The following is a 6,681-nucleotide window of genomic DNA, read 5'->3' as shown; positions in this document are numbered from 1 at the left end:
GCAAATGGCGTCGTACGTGTGCCAACTGGGAAAACATCCGGCGCTTAAATGCTCGACTTGAACAGACTAGAATCACACAAGACATCGCAGGGCATGGCCGCTATCGGACTGGTCGTTCGGTCGAGAATATCGCGGATGTGGCTGCCGATATCACAGAGAATGAAGAAGCAGCAACCAGACGACGGGAAACGAAATTTGGCATTACCAGACGCAGCCTACAGCGAATTTTATTGAAAGACTTAAACATGCGCCCATACAAAGTGCAAACAGTGCATCAGTTAACGCCTGCTAACCGTTAGTCGCGTGTGAACTACTTTCAAGCCATCCTCAATCCCAACAACGAAGATAACGAGCCACCCAAAGCCTCTGTGTGGTGCGGCGTTCACGCGAAGGAGTGATTGGGCCGTAGCTTTTTTTAGGACCTCATCAGCCATACGGTCACTGTTAATACAGGGCTATGATAAACGACTTCTTACTGCCGGAATTGGATGCTCGGTGAACATGTGGTTTCAATAAGACAGTGCAACCGCACACACAGAACCTCCCTGTAGGCATCCTCTTATGGCTCGGATAATAACGGAACTGTTGCTTAAGAACTTTGCTATATTACCTTCACGATGCATGGTATCGAGAGCGATCTGTTTCTCTTTGTAATAAAGACTCCTTAGATAGACAATATTATCAAAAGCCCCGTCAATGTGCAAGAAGGCAAATCGAAGGAATTTTTAATCTTACTAACCAGACACCATAATAATCCCCATATTTTCAATCACTGATTGACATGCCGCCTGTGTTTGAACCAACCTTTGGTCCTATTTACACGCTTTTCAGACTCTGTTTCGAAGCTTTTGGTTGGTACTTATATAGTATTTTTGGAGTTTTAGTTCAATAGCCCAGTGTTCTGAAATGTAACTCCCAGAAGGTTTTTCGATACGCCTCGTTCAGGGATGCTAACGAGCAAGTCTTGACTTCACTAAATGAGATCCTAGTGCTTGCAATGGCCTTAGTTTTTAACTTCTCCCTTAAAAATGTAATATCTTGTTTAAACCAAGCGGCTAGAAGACCTCTTTAATGCTTAGTTCGTGCGAACTGAACCAGAAAATATAACATATCGGTCAGTCAGATTGCGTTAAAGCTCTACGCTTGTTGAAGACAGCAACTAGGCTTATGAAAGACCGCAAGGTTCTTGTGAATCATTTCAAATCTTATAAAAAGTTACCTTCTGTCTAGGTTTCGGTTTACTAAATATGGGTCCGCAAACAACTAAACTAAACTAAACTAAAGAGTTTGCGTTAATACAAAGGAAGGTGTCAAACGATGTTTTCCTGATCCAGACACATTTTGCACAATCCAAGGGGTATATTCCAAAACTATTAAGAAGATAAGAGAAATCTAAGCTAACCAAAAGCGCCGCGATTCCACGATAGTAAAGAATCGATATGGGGGATGAACTCCATCGAAAGCGCTTAAATGTTTATATAATGGCCTAAAGATGGGGTGATTTATATTTTAAGGTAAGTACAAATATGTTTTAAGATAAATCTTTTTTTCGCAGGCGAATACCTACGAACTCTCTCTGCATAAGCTGCCGTGTTGAGAATGAGGAAGAATAAAGTATGTCGATTTTTTTTCTAGTAGCACATATTTTATGTTTCTTCGCCAGTCTGACAGAGATAGCGGAGGTAAAACTCTCGGACCTCCTCAAATGCTTTAAATTAGAAAACTTCAATTGAGTGTACTTGGACCCCAAAACAAATTTTGCGCTTTAACACTTTTTGGAGAATATTGTATGTTTGTGGCAGCACTGCAGCCATGTGAAACTAGCAGGGTGGTCCCCAACTGCCTGCCCACTGCCAGCGGCTGCGCAAATGGGTAGAGATCGCTGGTGTCGGCGTTGACGGCGGGCGGCTTCTGTTGTTTTACGCAGCGTTCAATTGATGTTTACGCCTATTTAGTTAATTTTTAATGTGCCTTTATTTTTTATATGTTTGTTTGTTGTTTGGCTTCTCGTTTTTTTTTGGCTTTTATTATCTTAAGCAAGGGCTCATCACACAATCATGCTGTGCGGTGAATCATTAACCCATTAAACTTCCGATTTGCCGGCAGCGATAAAGTGTCAGCAATGTGCATGGATACACTCACACACACACACACTCGTGCTAGCCTGACGGACTGTCACACGCTCTTATATTTTCAGCATGCAACTGGTCCACCGTATGACGCTTATTTTGGGCTACACTGCATTTTCTTCACGGCGCTCATTTTGATCTCATTTTAATGACAGCTCGTAAAAGACGTATTTTCCTGTCGCTTTGTTTTACTAAAATGCTTTCGCTAGCTGCAAAGTGGAAGGTGCCTTAAAAGTATAGGGTTAGCACGGATAAAAACATTTGAAATATTATGGCATTCCGAAATTTTCATTAACCATGAATGGATTTTTGAGGGCAGATCAAAGGCATTTGCTCTGTTGCCCCATGGGCAATGTCTGCTAAGGAATTGAGTAAGTTAGTAGTTTACTTATATCGTACAGCGATGAATCGAAGTGTGTGCACTTCTGCCTTTAGTTGATGTGCCCACCGATGTTCCATCTTTGAAGTGATGTTGCTCCCTCTTACAAATACAATCGATATTTTTTGTCTCATCATTGACTACCATATCCGACATAGTTCTATGGTATATATCTCAGCTTAGAAGACAGCGTTGTCCCTTTCCAAGCTGGTGAGTAGGAACCTTCTGCGTTCTGAATTACTGCCTCGAAAACCGGTCTTCGGTCTTGGAAGCGTTGGCATACCAAATATGATTGTTTCCGTTCCTTTTACTAGTTGAGTGAGTTTACGAAGAGTACATTAATGCAGTGTTCGGAAGACATCTTTCATCTAAGTTGACGCGAAATTTTACCTCCTCGTCTATTCAACTAGAATTGGAAGGGTGTATCAACTCTTTATCTCACGAGTTTCCATCTAAGGTAAGATTTTCTGTAAAAAGCAAGGCTTCTATGGAGCTGTGCCTAGTATCGACTCAATAGCCGTGGTAGAAGAGGTTCTCATCGCTAAAGGGATACCCACGTAGCCCAGAATTTAGAGTGTTTTAAACTTAGACTTTGTAGATTTCAATTTTATTTGCTACCGCCGGGAATTATAAGCGACTGATATCAAGCGGGTTTAGAATTTAATTCTTTTTAATACTTGTCTTCCCAAGTAATCTTCTGCAATGGAAAGACTAGGTGGAGAAGGATTTGGCTGAATTTGCCATTTCCAATTGGCGGCAGTTGACATGAAGAAAAAGTTTTCCCTTTCTAAATATTTTACCATCCCCACATTCAGCCACCAAAATACGCTACTTGGAACATCAACCTGACTCTACCTTACTTTAGCCAACCCAAAGCAAAGAAAGCGCTTAATATTCCAGCTTAACACCAATACATTCTTTGAATTTCGCTATGAACGAGCCTGTGTGAGTTCTTCTTTTGCAAGTTGAAAAAGTCGAAAGTGAACCCATCAGTAATGCCGCGATTGCCCATGCATTCGAGATGCTACAAAAAACGTCGGAAAATTATGTGCGCTAACTCAAGGCGTCAATCATAGTCGAAGCCGTATCGAACTGTGCCTGCACTTTTGAAATATGTATATAAATTGCAAACATTCTTTTATCTATATTTACACAAGCTAATCGCAAAACGAATTGAGGTACGCGATCACCGATCACCTTAGACCAGTTCAGCTTGCTGGGTGATCAATGATTTGTCACGATCGCGATCGCGTACGATATGCGCGCGCTCGCGTTCGTCGCACCGCCAGCAACAATTGATTTGTCACAAGCGCAAAGCAAAAGTCAAACAGATAAGATCTCGAATCGATTTTCCATAGTCAAATCAATAAATGGTGAAAAATACCCAAGTACAGTGCTGTGGCGCAGGGTGTTCGACCAGCGAACGCTTTGGACGAAGCGCGTTTTTTGGCGCTTGATAGATATTGTACAAACGTGTCGCGCGTACGTGAATTGGGTGAGCGCGCCGGCGCGCCAACGGCTAAGTGGCTAAATGACTAGCGTTCCATGGTCGTTGACATACTGTAGTATGCCATAGCCGTTGAGGCCTAGAATTCAAGCCAGCGCTAGAACGAATTGTGGCGCTGCATTGACTGAGTTCGTTTGGTTGTGGTTGGTTTCCTTGAAAAATTGGCAATTTTCAAGAAAATCACGAAAAAGTGTCGGCGGACACGCGTCGCGTACCTTTGCGCATTATTATTGCTATGATGTTTTTTATTATTCAACTTAAAGACAAAATCCAATCGAATCGAAATGCAAATTATACAAGCGCAAACAATAAAAATTTGTGTGACTGCGTCGAGGCGCAACGAAATGAGTGTGAAGCGAGCGGTGAGCGGACAATGGTCAACGGGCAATGCAAGGCGGCGGTCAATGCTGATACTAAAGGCTAAAATCGCCGGCGCTGCAAATTGCTTATATGTATGCAAGAATGATTGCATGTTTGTGTGTGCCATTGGCGGCAAAGTTTGGAAATAAAATGCAAGGAAAACAACGAAAATCTGGGAATTCGCAATAAAAATACTTCAACTTCGCGCTTACGGTTCTTAAGTTTTTCTCTTTTTATTTGCTTTGTTTTATTTTTGTAGAAAATTTGCTTACCTTTCAATTCGTTCCGGTTATTCACCGATTTCGTTGACTGCAAATCGCGCGCATGCGCCGCTCGCAAGTCGACCTGCGACGATCGTATTTGCAAGTCAAGTCTTTGTTGTTGCTGTGCTGCTGATGATGACATTAACCGAGTTGTTGACAATAAAAGTTTAAGTTGTTATTGTTGGCATGCTTTTAGTGATGGATTATTGGGGCTTGGAGCTGCAGCAATGTTTTCTGTCATCGAGTTGTCGTTGCTTTTGTTAAGGATGGGCGGCTATAGTTGGCATTCAATCACGTGACAGCCGCTGTGATAGGCGGATTTGTTACATTTCTTGTAAGATTTGTAATTTCAGGTGAGAAGAAGACTACTATAGCAAAAGCTGAGAATGTTGATAAGGTGTAACGAATTAATTTAAGTTCTAAGGTGCCTATGTTATTAGCTTACTTTAGAGTAAAGTAGACTTTAAATTCTTCGATAGTTTTAGTAAACGCATAGAATCCATTGTGGGAAGGATGAAAAACACTAAAAGTCACATTATCAACTCACTTTAAAGATTATCCGTCCCGTCATATGTGTTCAACATCATTCCATACATATGACATATATATAGGAAGAGAGAAAATCAAACGAAATAACAGCGGATTGCCACAACTTCAGAATCTTGGACCTACATATGTATGGACCATTTTTATGGGGGACTTCTTCACTAGCAACATACATATGTAGTACTGGTGCTCGTATAGTATTGTATAATACCCGTCGTAGTACTGGAAGGAGAGTCGGCTAAAATATCAGAGAGAAAAGAAAGCGATTTAGACTCATTAGCTGGCATATAAAAACAGAATAGGAAGGCATTACTTCTGAGATGGCCAAGGAAGAATTCCCACGGACGGACGGAAGTGGTATTTTTTGGGCGTTCTAACCTCGTTTAGATTCGCGAAGTTTTTACGGGATGCCCTCCATTGTCGCCTTAACCTCACCTTCATAACGAAGTCCAGATGCCCCCAGTGAGGGCGCAAAATAAAATGCTCAGCAAGTAGCTCTCGCCATGAGCACCCCAATAGACACTTGCTTGAGGCATAACCTTCAACCAGGTTCTTCAGAAGGCATATCTACGAACTGTATGGCGAGGTTCAAACCTCCTACTTCAACCACTGAATCCGCCACCGTATAGATAGGAAATAAATGACATTCGCTGGGAGACCGTCACTATCTTCACAAACTCCCGTTCCTTGAATGACGTTATCGGAGTTCACCAACCACCAATCGTAGAGGAGGAGCTTCAGCTGTTAAGAGAGACGCGCGTTGCTCTGGCTCAAATCGTTCTAGATACTGGAGACTAGACCCTGATATGACATCCAGCAGAAGCAGGATTGAGGGTTTTTGTGATTGAAGCTCCTCGGCATCAAGGCAACATACATATATTAGATTTATTTTAGGTAATTTATACAAAACAAGTTCGGTTAATAGGGTTAAAAGCCGACGTATGTTGGGCATAGCTAGCCGCCGTGGCTTAGTTTCTAGATTTTCTTAGCACAACTCTGCAGTAAGTTGGTTCCACAAAAAAAGACAAATTCTTCGAGTGTATTTCAGCCATGAAAAAATCTTCCCCTGTTGGCAGACAACGTCAAGGCGCATAACATATATTGGGCGTGAAGGTCGGTTTAAAGACAGCTACTTGATGTGGTATGACTCACTGAAGTCTTTAGCCTCTTTCGATAATTTGCCTTATCCTGAGTTTCGCCTAAAAAATATTCACAAAACCATGGAAACCAAAAGTGAAAAGTGAACCGGTTCGGGGAAAATGAAACTCATTATAAGGCTGAATGTTTTTAAGAAAGTGAAGGATAAAAGCTAAAACCACCACCGATTTAATAGGTCTCTAAACTGTTTCTCTTCTTATTTGATACTATAATCGTTTGTCGGTTTACCCAGAGAAAAAAATTTCTCCTTTTCGAAGTTGCACCAGTTTTTCATGCCAAGTGGATATCGACCGCTGAGTGAAAAATCGAGCTATCTGGGCAGCCATTTCGAAAACGCCC

The sequence above is a fragment of the Rhagoletis pomonella genome, unplaced genomic scaffold (assembly GCF_013731165.1).
Source record: "Rhagoletis pomonella isolate Grant_MI unplaced genomic scaffold, Rhpom_1.0 Rhpom_scaffold_00013, whole genome shotgun sequence".
Taxonomy (NCBI): Eukaryota; Metazoa; Arthropoda; class Insecta; order Diptera; family Tephritidae; genus Rhagoletis; species Rhagoletis pomonella.
The sequence above is the reverse complement of the archived record's forward strand: the minus strand, read 5'-3'. Positions refer to the sequence as shown.